This window comes from Halichoerus grypus, chromosome 4 (genome assembly GCF_964656455.1).
Source record: "Halichoerus grypus chromosome 4, mHalGry1.hap1.1, whole genome shotgun sequence".
Lineage (NCBI taxonomy): Eukaryota > Metazoa > Chordata > Mammalia > Carnivora > Phocidae > Halichoerus > Halichoerus grypus.
Window position 1 is genome coordinate 177501417 of NC_135715.1, and position 14698 is coordinate 177516114.

The window sequence follows — 14698 nt, forward strand, 5'->3', positions numbered from 1 at the left end:
TACATTCTAGCCAAGTCATATGATATGTATTGTTCATGTGAATTGCACATGCAAATTTGTCCTTTATTTCTTTATAATGCATATTTAAAATGAACATATTAAAAAAAATAGTAGTTATTATTCTATCCAGCTTCAGGTAATGAACTTAAATCTTTTAAGATCAAAAATACATTTAGGCTTGTAATAGCTTACAAATTTTTTTACAGAATATGTTAAATCTTTTTAAAGTGTCTAAAAATGTCTTTGCAACAAGTGCAGTAAGTCTGAAATATCTTGAGACTTCCTTTTCTCTGCTCTTCCATGTGTGTTTTTAAAAATGTATATATATGTATATATATCAAGATAATGACTATTTTAATACCAGGTATGAAGAGCATAAAATTGTATCTCTAAAGACAAGTTCTGTTTTCATGGATTTGCTGTGGTTCTATAATCATTTTCAAAAGTTGGGTTGTTGTTTTTTGTAATATTTTTGCGTTCAGTGTTCTTTCCTACTGTCACCCTTTTCCCAATTGGTGGGGTGGGAGAGAGAGGAGATACAAAAGCCTTTGTGTTCATTTAAAAAAAAATACTCATGTCTTCCCATGATGATGAATTCTCTGGCCTCAGTCTAGACTTACCCTATTAAAAAAAATGGTCACCTGACTCCAACTGCAGTAAGATTTTTCTTTTGGCCCCTGGCTTGGATCTCAATGTCACTTTATCAAAACTTTCCATACATCATTGACCTGTAATAAGTGGTGGTCCCAGGTCATCACCACCCTCAAGCTCGTCTCAAGTCCCTATGAGAAGTGCAGAGTCTGAAAGTCAAGTTCCCAGCTCCTATGCTACTTGATGTCATATTGAGGATATATAAAAATACAGATACAAAGGCAGGCCGATTTTTCTTCAGAACGGGTGGAACAGCTAAATACATGATACAAACCAGTGCAGGTACCATAAAAAGTAACCTGCCCCAGGAGGCTTCTCCCATACTCAAACCAGAAATGGAATGCTTAATCAGTGGCATGTCTTAATTTGAGGACTTTTCCAGATGACCTCCAAATGGGCTGGAGATTATGAAAGAGCGGTCCACTTTGGTAATGGGGCAGGGTCAGGTATTAATGATTGGGAGAACAAGGGAAGAGATTGCCATTAGAAGCTGCAAACCAGATTTGTGGAATAAAACAGTGAGGCTGTAGGTATAGGTAACTATTGACTATTCATGTAGAACAACTTTTCCTCTCCCTGTCCCACACTAGAAAAACACTTTCCCTTCCCATTCATAAAAATGTCTCTTTATCCATTCACAGGTGTGAGATTTTGCTCTGTAAATCAGAAGGAAAAGGGGAGATATTGGCGATTGGGAGTTAGGAGGGGAGAGAAGAGTTTCTGGCTCTGTCCCTCACTGTGTCCAGCTGAATCAGTTTGACTCACTATAGTGAAGGAGCATTAGAGGCCAAAGCTGAGATTTCATGTGGGGCAGGGCATAAGGTGAGGTTCTATAAGACCTTTTACCAGAGTGAGAAGGAGCATAAACCTCCCCAACCCTCCTCATGTCAGAATACCTGGCATTTGGGAAGCTTTCTAGCCATCCAGGGACATTGGAGTTAGCAGGGGCATGGCAATTGCCTAAGAGTTGCCTAAGTAATATGGACAAGGATGAACCCATGGGAGCCTGAGCAGGAAATATCATCAAGGCCAACTTTGTGACAACTTCTGCTAACAGACCACCTTGTGTGTTCCTGTGAGACATTCATATAAGTGCTCCCCAAAATAACAGAGGTGGCTTTGCATTTGGGGTGAGCCTGAAGTCTACTACTAGGAAGACTGGCCTATCAAGCCAGTACATATTTGGGTCTAAGAGCTGGTACCTAAAGGTGAGTGTGAGCTACCACAAGGGAATTTGGACTTAAAGAATATCAAACTGTACTTTGAGAATTAAGTAAAAAACCCACCCCAACTGGAGCATAGCGCCACCTTGAAAAATCAATTGAAAGCCTTTAAACAAGGCTCTAGGTGAAAATCCATTTCCTTGCCTCTTCCTCCTTTACTTGGCTCATTGTCTTCTTCCAGCAAGAGAACCTGTGCAACCTCTGTTAGCATCTTCACATGTCTTCTTCTCCTTCTGTTTCTGTTGTCATATCACCTTCTCCTCTCTAACCCTCCTGCTTCCTCTAATAGGGACCCTGTGAGTATATTACACCCACTTGGATGGTCCAAGAGTGATCTCTACATCTCAAGATTCTTAACTTAATCACATCTGCAAAGTATCTTTGGCCATGTCAGGTAAGGCATTCACAGAGTCTGGGGATCAAGACATGGACATCTTTGGTGGCCAATTACTCAGCCTGTCACAGAGGAAAAAAGAAAAGGAAGAAGAAACACTGGCAGAGCTCCATGAAATCAGATCAGCTCAAATGAAGGTCCAATCAACCCAGTGGGCTTAACCTGACTGTAGGAACAAACACATCAAGCTGTTTTTTCCTCATCATTAATCTCTTCTAACTCTGGTCCAAGCTCCCTGGCAATCTCTTGTGGATATGAGCTTTTCCTACTTGGAGAGAATGCAATAATCAGGATGATGGCCATATGGGACACATTTGACAGCTACAAATCTCATTGTGAATTACTTCATTGGTATCTCAGTGCCCACCAGAGCTTTCATAGCTTAAGAGTTATTGGTAATTATAATACTGATCATAGTCTGGGCCGGGTGCTGAGCTAAACAAGTTTATACCTTCATTTATTTAATTCTCACCATAACCCTGGAGATACTTTAATTTTGCTACAACTTTTCTTTCAAAATTCTATTTGCGTACTATCCAAATATTACTCCAGATAGTAAACACTGAGTCCATCTCCAGGCATGTCCTTACTGATATTTCTTCATTGGGATATATCTGTTTGGCTCACAAAAGTAGAACACATATGCCATGTTAAAGGTTAAAGGAAACATCACTTTCTTAATTAGAGAAAGAGAATTTTAGCATGAGAGGTGACTTGGACGGCTTTATGACTCTAAGTAGATTTAAAACTTGAGACCCCTAGTCTCATTCTTCCTCATTTCATCATGTTGCTTTCCAATCTGCTCTAGGTTTATGGTCAGATATCTTCTCATTCTTGGCAAAACCAAATTTCCCCCAGCTTGAGCACCAACTTGCTTACCTGTTCGTTAAATAGAAATGCGACTTAGGGTTTCATATACTGGCTCATGGCATTAATTACCTATGGTCACAAGAGTCTAAAACAAACTATCAAAATTGATATTGGAAACTATGGGAAGGGAGTAAGTTAAGAGAGGAAAAACTTGAGAGAGGTGTGGCATGAAATTTACCTAAGAAAAAAGGCTCGAGGGAGACATTATAATAATATTAGAAAAAAAGTTTGATTAAATTTAATTAAATCTTCCAATTAATGTGGAAAATAGTGCTGTAAGAGAATCCCCAATGGAAAGAGCCCTGGGTAAACTAGATTTGCATTTGACCTCAAACTTTTTTTATATATTCAAAGAATAGTGTACCAAAGGGTTGTTTTTGGCTTTGCTTTTTAATATTGGCAAACATTACCCTGAAAGGACAAAATTATGTAAGAGAAAACACATGAACTTTGCAGGCAAACAGCCCGGTACCTTGTCCTGCTGTTTAAGAGCAAAGTGACTTTTGACGATATTGTAATAGGATGCATTGGGACAGAGGGTAACTACACTGGTGGTGAGCACAGCATAATGTATAAACCTACTGAGTCACTATGTTGTACCCCTGAAATTAATGTAATCCTGTGCGTCAACTATACTCAAAAGAAAAGAGCAACATGACTTAGAATAAACTTGTTCTTCTTAAAAAGGAGAGAATGCTTCCCAGATCACCCCATAGCATAGCTTCAGGGGGTTTCATTATTATCAGACTCAGACACCTGGGCAACACACAGCTGTGTCTGATGTGGCAGCTCTGATTGTGCATCTCAGTGATGACAGGGTTAAATGTTTTGTACAGCAGAGCATCTGGTACCAGGTGGATGCTCAGTAAGTTTTAATTACTTTCCCCTCTTTCTGTGAAGAGAAATGAGAAATAGAAGCTTTATGGGGGCAAGAAGCTTTTCCATTTTGTTCACTCCTTTCACTCCAATGTCTACAGCATCTAGATCAGGATTTGGCATAAAGGAAATCAAAACAGGAGATCTTGTTATATTATTGTTTAATGAATAAAAATATGAGAGCATATGAGTTTTTGGAGGAAAATTATCTGCACATGATTAGCAAGATACATTCTGCCTTACTCTATAATGTCATGCATGACAATGTAGAGGAGACAATATATGAAACTTCCTTGTCACAGCAGTAATTCTAAAATCACAGGCATGGTTCCTTAGGACTAGTTCTTCTTTCTAGGCTGGGATCAGCAAACTATGGCTGGCTGCCTGTTTTTGTACAGCCCAAGAGATAAGATTTTTTTTTTTCATTTTGAAATGGTCAAAAAAAAAAAAAATCAAAATAAGAATGATATATGAAAATTACATGAAATTCAACAATCAAACTTCATAAATAAAATTTTATTGGCATACAGCCGTACCCACTTGTTTATATATTGTCTGTGTCTGCTTTCATGCTACAGGGGCAGAGCTGAGTGGTTGGGACAGAGACTATATGGCCTGGAAAGCCTAAAGTGTTTACTATTTGACCCTTCCCACAAGTTTGTGGACTCCTGTCCTAGATAACATATTTGCAATATTAATGGGGGCCCAACAAAAGGACTATGGAGAGCATCTGGAGAGCATGTCAGACAGCTGCTATTAGTGACAGGAAGGTCAATATTCCTATCTATAATGACAGAACTTCTCTAATACCTGCATGATATTATATAGCAAGTATCTATACTGACATAGTAACATGGTAAAATACCATTTGACGTAAGACAGACACCAAAAGAAGAAACTGATGCTTTAACTCCAAACCAGTGGTTCTTAATCTTTGTGAGATGAGCTCTGTTAGGGGCTGAACTGTGTCCTCTAAAATTCATATGTAGAAGCTCTAATCCCCAGTATCTCAGGATGTCAGTGTATATGCAAATAGGGACTTTAAAAAAGGTAATTAAGGTTAAATGAGATCATACGGGTGGGCCCTAATCTAATCTGACTGGCTATTCCTATGAGAAGAAGAAATTTGGACATACAAAGATATACCAGGTAGACACGCACACAGAAAAAAGAGTGTGTGAAGAGGCAGCAAGAAAGTAAGCCAAGCAGAGGATACCATACCAACACCTTGATCTTGGACATCCAGCCTCCAGAACTGTGACAATATATATTTCTGTTGTTGAAGTCACTCCATCTGTGATTATTTTGTTATGGCCCGAGCAAACTACTACACCATTATCCCCTACACAAAATTGTGCCCATGATTTTTAGAAGTGGGGTTGGTCCTGAAAACCACATTATTCTTGGGCTCTTAGATTAAGAATTTTTCCTAGAATGATTATTTGTTACAATTATTTGACATTAACTTGACTTAACTTGAGTTTGAGAACTATTTCTTGAAAGGATGTTTGCAAGTTCTGGCAAAAGGAGAACTGTAGCTTGTAAAACTGGTTTGAAAAACACATTTCTGTTCTTCTTTCCTTGAGCAGCCTCAGGAAGTCTGTGCCTAAAGAAGCAGCTCAACCAGTGAGGTCAGTCTAATCAACCCTGAGATCAGTGAGGACAGACAGATGTCTTAGCCAGATCAACCTAACCTTGTATGGTGTTCCTATATGAAGAACCTTGTATGGTGTTCTTTCTGGGGTTAATAATTGTCCCAGCCTGTACGTTCAAAGGATCTGTCTGTTAGCTTATTTGACAAAATAAAACCCAAAAACAAACAAACAAAAAAAAACAAAAACAAACAAAAACACCTCTCCTCCTATCCCACCAACTCCATCAGCTTTTAACTAACTCCTTACCTTTACCCTGAAAAAGCTTAGGGTACTAAGTCAGCTACTAGCCTAAAATAAAATCTACATAGCTCTTTAGTTAGCTCTTGGACAATCTGGTATTTTTTCTCTTTAGCTATGTGATAGAGTAGGCAGTTGGTTAGACAGGAGCTGGAGGCCAGGACGGTGATAAATAGGTTACACATTAGAAGCCTGGGGGCACAACATCCTGACTTTGTGACTTTCAAGACCCTTCAACAGACTGGTCTTGTGGCTTCCAAGACCCCAGTGCTAACAGACCAGGAGCCACAGGTGAGGAAGATGCTCTCCTCTTCCACCTCTGCCCCAGGGTAACCCCTAGACTCATTATAATACATTTGCATTGCGGTTTTAGCCCCTCCTCCCATGCGGGAAGGCTGCCATGACTGCTATGGTACAAACTTTGTAGGGTCCAAAACTCCCCTTCCTAACCTGTGGAAAGAGTCCCCCAGATGATTAGAAGCAGCCTCCATTAGAGACCACCCTATCCATGACCCAAGACCCTGGCTCACATAAGGACCCCTGTAGCCTCAGGGCAGTTGCCCCCTCTTGTCCTGCCCACTCTTCCACCTTGAGTGTGTACTGTCCTTAATAAACTGCTTTGTGCTTGCTACTTCCCTTCTGGCTGGCTTTATTTGAGTGCTGATCTTCACACATAAATCTTGCGTGGGGAATCCAAGAACGGAGACCTCCATTCACACAGCACAGACGCTCTCTCTGGTAACATTTACTTACCTTGTTTGTTTTGTAAACTCTCTTAAAAAAGAGCCTGGTGCTCAAATACCTACTGTTACTTGAGGACTCTTATTTGTCTATCAGAATCTAAGTGTCTCTTATTTATTCATGGCAGTCAAGCAACTGGTGCCTTATCCCTATCTTCATTCCCCCTCTCACTCTTGCTTTTTGATCAACAGTAACCTGGGCTCCTTTACAAATTTCTACTCCTGAATATTTTATCACTAGCTTTGATCGAAGGTCTTTTGATGTAAATTTTTATAATGTAACCTATCCTTGGATTGTGTATGTTTTTATCATCATTTGGAAGAAGTCTTTTTACGCAGGGCTTCGCGGTAGCCACCATCTTTATTTCACTGTTAAGTTTTAACTCACGTATGAAGTGCTGGAGGAGATGTTGTCTCCATTCTGAAGGGTCTAATTAGAGATGAGTTGGCAAATACCTTTACTGTACGTATTTCAATTTGAGCTTCAGCAAACTTCTGGATCTCTCAAATTTGGCTAAAAATAACTCAGCATCATTTCTGTGCTTAAGATATTCAAGTTAAGGAGGAGTGAAGCTTGCTAGTTAGAAACGGGTAATCTGGAAGCAAAGTGTATGGGCTCATATCTCAGTTCCTGGGACTTACTACGTGGCCTTGGGTAAGTTCCTTAAATATTCTGCCTCAGTTTCCTCATCTGTACAATGCAGAAAATATTTGTGTCTACCTTGTACAGTTATTATGAGCAGTATGTTAATTAACGTAGGGACTAGATGATAGCCTGGCACAGAGTAAGTGCTGTGGAAGGCTTTGCTATGACGAAATCTTATGCATATCTTTGCTCATACAGAAGAGTCATTATTGCATCTCCATAGTTCAAAACCGGCATTCTTGTCATGCATCTCTGTTCCTGGGGAAATGGTATTAGCTAAAGTTGCTCACATGGTTCTACATATTCCTGGATCTGGTAGAATCCAAGATAAAACTATTTACTCTGAATTTAACCATAAAGAATTATATAAAAAGGCTCCAGTGTATGTGGGTGATGCTGTTCTAGAACACTGAAATTACATTGAAGTTATAGAAATCTAAGAAATTATCTTCCTAGTGGGCAATCTTGCAAAGACTGATGGCTAGGCTCCGTTGCCTGTTGGTGTGAATTAGTTGGAAAATCTTATGTTGTGTGTTTATGCAATTTAAGATGCTTAATCAATAGGTTTATAGATCTCTGAGGGGGGATTATATTCATCAAACAACGTTTTGAAAAGGTGACAAGAAGGGGTAGTAAACTTAAAATAACATGGTTCCCCAGCTGCGTTAATTAGGTGGCTGTGAGCAATGCATTCCTCCTCTTTTTGATTTATTCTTCCTATAGCGGTAATTATTTTTTACAAAGTAACAAGACTGGTTCCTCGGTATTCACAAATATTTTCTGGATAACTCAAAAAGAAAAAAAAACAAAACAAAAACCCTGAATGAGGCTTTCAGAGACAATGAGAGGAACACTGAAAATGAATGTAGAGGGTTTCTGAACTCATCGTGAACTCATCATCTATTTATAAGGATCTTTAAGACTAGGTTAAATTTCACAATTGGAATATAATCCCAAAATATTTCCACTGGATTGTTGAACTTTTTATATTTTATGTTCTTTAAGCTCTCTTTATGACTCCACTCTAAAACTGAAAATAAAAATTCGGTTTTAAGGAGACGTATTTCTTTGTTATACATTATAAGTACCTTGTTTGAACAATTTTGTCATTGAGTGAAGCGATTGTTTGGGTGTTATTTTGAAATGTGTGATGAGGAAAAAGTAGAATTGTGGTCAAGTCCAGATGTATTTGTTGTGAGGCAGATTGGGTTTGGATGCCACCTCCACCTACTAATAGCCTTAGGCTAGTTACTCAACCTCTCTTAAGGCTCAGTTTCCTTATCTGCAAAATGGGAATTACAAATAGCTCCCTCACAGTGTTACTGTAATGATAAAATGAGTGATCTACATAGAATTCTTACCACCACCAGTGGCCCAAGGCAAGTGCTTAGTAAAAATAGTCTGCTAGGACTCAAGAGAGCCCTCAGTCTCCAACACCTTAGTATCTGGTAAGTAGCTCCTCAAGAATCTAGCTTGTTCCAGAAATCTTTAATCAGATTTTATTTTTTTTCTTTAGAAGTTTACTTGATTAAGCAAAATATGAGGCTCTATGCAGAAATCCTGTAAGTTCATTTTATCAATCAGTTTAACGTCTTGAACTATAAAGTGTCAACTGAAAATGTTGTCACCTAGATATGGTGTTACATAATTCCTAAACTGATTTCAGGCACTTTTGTATGTTGACTGGGATTACAGAGATGTAGGATAGCACTGGGTGGTGAGTAGTGTCTATGAGATCCCTGCTCTGCAAGCACCCTTGTCCATCCAGCCCTATTAGAGGTACAGTGGAAAATCCAAAAGAAGATGACTGTCTTTCTCCAAGAGATTTCGAATAAGGTTGAAAGAAAAACAATTGCAAGATAATATGGGTGTACATAATCATAACGAGAACGTTCTATAAGAAAGAGGGGGAAAACCATTCTAGGGTTCTATAACTATAACTGAACTGAGTCTTTATGAACTGCATTGTCTGAGCCGGCTTGGCTGAAGAGGGCCGGGTCCCCCTTGATTGTTGGCCATGAGTGGAGACACATTAGAAGCTAAGGGAGAAGACATTGCCATTGTCAGAAGTGAGGACGGAAGGAGGGAAAGGAAGAAGGCACATAATTAGCCCAAGACCAGAACATTTGTTTGGAGGGAAGTTAGGCAGAAACAAGAGCCAAAACACTAGGGCAGTGTATTGTAGGGGTTAAGGGCAAACCATTTGGAGACACATTGCCCAGTTTCCTTCAATTATTTGCCCTTCAGCTTATATCCAAATGACCCACACCTCCCCAGGCCTCAGTTTCATCATACATAAGATAGAAAGAATAGCTATGGCACATAGTACCCAATAACACTGGCTACTACTGACTAGCAATTGTTCCATGTTTATACATAAAACAATTATTTAATACTCAGAACAAAGTTATTAGGTAGGTATTTTGTCCCCATTTTGAAAGCTCAGAAGGGCACCTGGGTGGCTCAGTTGGTTAAGCAACTGCCTTCGGCTCGGGTCATGATCCTGGAGTCCCAGGATTGAGGCCCACATCAGGGTCCCTGCTCAGCAGGGAGTCTGCTTTTCCCTCTGGCCCTCCCCCCCTCATTCTCTCTCTTTCAAATAAATAAATAAAATCTTTAATAAATAAATAAATAAAGCTCAGAAAATTGAGGCAAAAGACATAAAGCAGTTTGCCAAGATAACACAGCTACTAAATATTGGGTTTTGAATATGACCCAACGTCTACCTGATTTCGCACCCCATTTCTCCCCATTACGCCACTCTGTGGAAGCCCATCAGGGAAAGTGAACCAGAGGTAGCGTAGGGACGGTCTTACAGTTATCAACATGGTCCTAAGCTGGACCAGCAGATTAGCAGCATCAGCAATGCCTGGGAATTTGTTAGAAATGCAAATTTTCTGGCCACACCCTGGACCTAGTACTGAACCTGAAACTCTGGGGATAAGACCAGCAATCCACCAACCTGTGATTTAAGAAACTATCCAGGTGATCCTGATACCCATTGAATTTGAGAACTGCTGCTCCAGACTAAGTCCTATGGCTTAGAAAAGCTCAAGAAGATAGAAAGGCAGAGGATGTTTTTACATCTTTTTGTGAATAATTAAATAGACTAAGTTAGTTAAAAAAGAATTACTGTGGCATGAGTATGAACCTTAACCTATAGGCTTCAAATTCCCCCACCAATCAACCAAACTGATGAATACAGTCACTAAACAAAAATATCGTATGAGCTAGAACTTGCCAGACAAAGGTGCAGTACCACTCAGAGATCACCTAAAGAATGCACTGAATAAAACCACAAACACTCATCACGAAAAAAATAGCTTTGCATTGACTGTCATGCCTGCTGTCTATTCCCATCTACCATCTAGTCTCAGCTTCTGCCACTCTCTGGCTTGATTGTACACTTGGCAATATTTAGCCGTAGATCAATTGCAACCTTCTTCCTTACTGCAAGCGTCACTAACCTTCCCTGCCATGCCAACCTCCCTTCTTTACCTGGCCAGGTGCTGCTATCATGCCAGCTTTATCTAGGCATCATAACCCAAAGACATTACACCCACAATACCCCCCACACCATTCCCCCACAGACACACAACTCTCAGGTTGGTTATGAGCCCTCTCTGCTCCAAAAGAAGCTGTCAAAACTGATATACCTGCACTCTACACTGAGCAATAGGAGAACCCAATGGTTCAGCATGGGGACCCTGCAGTTCAACTTCCTAGGGACAAATTTAACTCCATCAATTACTTGTTTAAGCAGTTATTTAACTTCTTCTTTTTAAAAAATTATTTAGGGACACCTGGGGGACTCAGTGAGTTAACTGACCGACTCTTGATTTCAGCTCAGGTCATGATCTCAGGGTCATGCGATCTAGCTCCGCATCGGGCTCCTCGCTCAGCCGGGAGTCTGCTTCTCTCACTCTCCCTCTGCTCCTTCCCTTGCTAGTGAGCATGCACACTCTCTCTCAAATAAATAAATAAATAAATAAATCTTTAAAAAATAAATAAAGTATTTATTTGTTATATATTTGTTTGTGTTTACTTCTTTGGGCCAGAATGTCCTCATCTATAAAGCAAAGATGAAAATTAAGATGTATTCAAAATATCCATATGATGCATATGCTTCCTGTAAAGCCAACAACAATATAGTAATTCATATTTTTGTGCCTAGCACGGAGTCTAGCAAATAGGGTGAAGGTGCATACACACACACACACACACATACACATACACTTGTTGAAACTAAACCAGATAGAAATGCCCATATGTACAGTGGACTCCTTCGCAAAGGTATCAAATGTTCTCTTTTGTGCCATGGACCTCTTTGTCAGTCTGATAAATTCTGTGAATTCCTTCTCAGAAGAGTGTTTTTAAATGCACAAAAGGAAATGTGTTTAGGATTAATTATAAAAATTCCAATGATATTGAAATGCAGTCATCAAGATACGTAAAAAATACATCTGTACCTAGTAATATCGGGCATCCTTCCTATTAAATAACAAAATCTAGCAACAGCTCTAACTACTGTAATTTCAAAGAAGTGATAAAATTTACACCGTATGGTGAGATATCACGACCACTGTAACACAATGTGAACATAACTGGGAGCGCACTGGCAACAAATCCACGGTTGCTGCAGAGACCCTGGTGGTGTTTTGCTTTGAGGGATCATCGAAGGAAATGCTAAATTCCCACTACTGGTTAGTGAAATATAGATGTTTTGCTGCCTAAGTTCCCAGATTCTCTTAAGCCTAGATTAAAGTCCACAATTTATAAAAACCCATGAAGTCTACTAGCGGAGACTGCAAGAGAAAATAGATGACACTCTTGGTCATGCCTTCCTTATTCATGAACTTTGTAGGCAAAATCACCCCCCACACAAGTGATGGGTAAGGGCGGACGAGTATGGCTGATTTGGCTGGACAGGTTGTGATGTTTCAGAAACAATATGGCCTCTCCTGGCCTTTCCTAATGCTTTCCTTCAAACATGGTCCAATTTGGAAACTTCCTATTTAATGGCTTGATTATGGTCTTCAGAAAACATAAATATGATATTTTGGCATTTGTTAAAGATGAAATATGTCCCATTTACAATGCTGGCACCGTGTCGAAGTATGAGGGAATTTGTGTTAGAGAAAGCTCTTCCTCCTTTGGGCGAGAGCCAGGAATCTTGATAATGCTCCCTTTTATCTGAGTGAATCCTGGACCATCGCCCTGCTAGTATGTTCAACCTCTTTTAATTCTAATTCTAATTTTTATTAATTCTTAATAAAATCAAATAGGATCCTATATACCCAATTTCTATCTTTTAGATGTCATTAATGAGCATTATTTTTGTGTAGGGAAAAGACCCAGGCAAGGTGAGAGTGACACTCAGTAATTATACCAATTATAATGTTTCAAATGCCCATAACCACACCTTTAATAGAGAATGGAAAATCATCTGGATAATTCTAAATTTATATTTTTCTTTAGATCATTGAAATGAGACTAATGTGTTTATTTGAACAAAAATGGTAACGGGCATGAAAAAAGCAGAAGACTTTGATGATCCCCTTCCTTGATAGGCGACCTTGAACAAGTTTGCTGCACTCATCTGTAAAAATGAGGACAGTGCAACATTCTTCAGCGAGATGTTGGGAGGGTTAAATTGGATATTTGATAAACTACAAAGCACCATGAAAATAGTAGTTCTTATTACTGGAATACCCATATTATTTCCTCAGTTCCACTTTGTTGGTACAGAACTATTTGTATGTAATGGTAAAAAGTTATATAATACATGTAGGGTAAAAACAGTGTAGTTTAGAGGAAATGAAATAAGCACATTTCAGAAAATTAATATCTTTTTGACAGATTGGGAACCACAAGCAAAAAAAAGTATTTAATATAAGGAATATTTGAATTGCTGATATCTAAAGTTATTTGTTTTTTTTTTTTAAAGATTTTATTTATTTATTTGAGAGAGAGAATGAGAGAGAGAGAGCATGAGAGGGGGGAGGGTCAGAGGGAGAAGCAGACTCCCTGCCGAGCAGGGAGCCCGATGCGGGACTCGATCCTGGGACTCCAGGATCATGACCTGAGCTGAAGGCAGTCGTTTAACCAACTGAGCCACCCAGGCGCCCTAAAGTTATTTGTTTAAATGCTAGTTTAAAAGTAGTGATGATCCAAAGATTATACTACTCCATGAAGGCTGCCATAGATACTCTCAACTATTTACTAAACCAGAACAGATTGTCAAGTGTAAAGTTTTACAAGACATGTTTTGTGTTTGAGGATTGGTATCATATGCTTGGTAAAAAGAAGGAAAGCTACTTTAACTCACCTGCTGGGATTTTTTTTTTCCCAAACATCTAAAATATCAAACTGAATTGGGCCATTGTTTAAAGTTTTATTAAGGTCCGTTTTCTCAAGACTCAGAGGCTGCATGATCCATGGAACAATGCAGAGAAAAATGCTGTACACCAAAATTGCATATGTACAAAATACGTGACTCATGAAATCCTGGACTAAAATGAAAAGAAGTTCCAAGTTCCCCAAATGATGAAGTGTAGAAATTTGTCCTTAATTATATTTTAAATCATAGTAGAGACATCTCTCTTGAACTGTCATTGTACTCTTAACATTCTGTTCCTTAACTTTCCATTCCCCATAATTTTTGGGGCTATTAACTCTGTCCAATAGGAAGGGTTCAGTTACTAGTTTCACAGTGTTATTTGTCTTGTGGAGTTTTTCCTTTCTTTATTCAAGAGAGTGGGGGCATTTATGAATAAACAGTGACAAGCTTCATAAAACTTACAGATGTGAGAGATTTATGAGCAGGAATGAGAAACCCAAGGGGCACTCCTATTGCTATGTGATTTCAAAAGTCCTCTCTTCCATCATGTAGTATTACTAAAACTTAGAATAAAAATATGTAATGACAATACCATATAAATTTTGTCCTAGAAATTACAAGTTTGGATTGTACTTATGCACTATGAATGTCTGAGGCTAGGGTATACAATTATTTTTAAGTGACAAAACTTGCTTATCTTGAAAAGGGAACCTTGCAATCTAAAGTTGATGTGTTTTTCAAGGAAACGAGGGTGCACTTCAAAAGAGTAGTTTGAGGCATGCACTTTAAAAAAAATGGAGGTTGCTTCCCCATGAAAGTGGGGTCTATCTGATTTCTCACAGCTCGTCTTCAGGGCCAAGTCACGTGGCCAGAAGCTGAATGCGGGGCGTTCGGTGAACCAGGTGGACCTTATTTTTACAGTCTCATATCCAGTTCGCTGTCTGTCATCACACGGACTTAATGTCAGGAACTGACAGGTTTCAAGTATTGATGGGCAAACGTTGGTGGATTCAGAAACTTGGAACTTTCCCAAAATATTCAAATCTTGCAAGTCTGTAAAACCAGT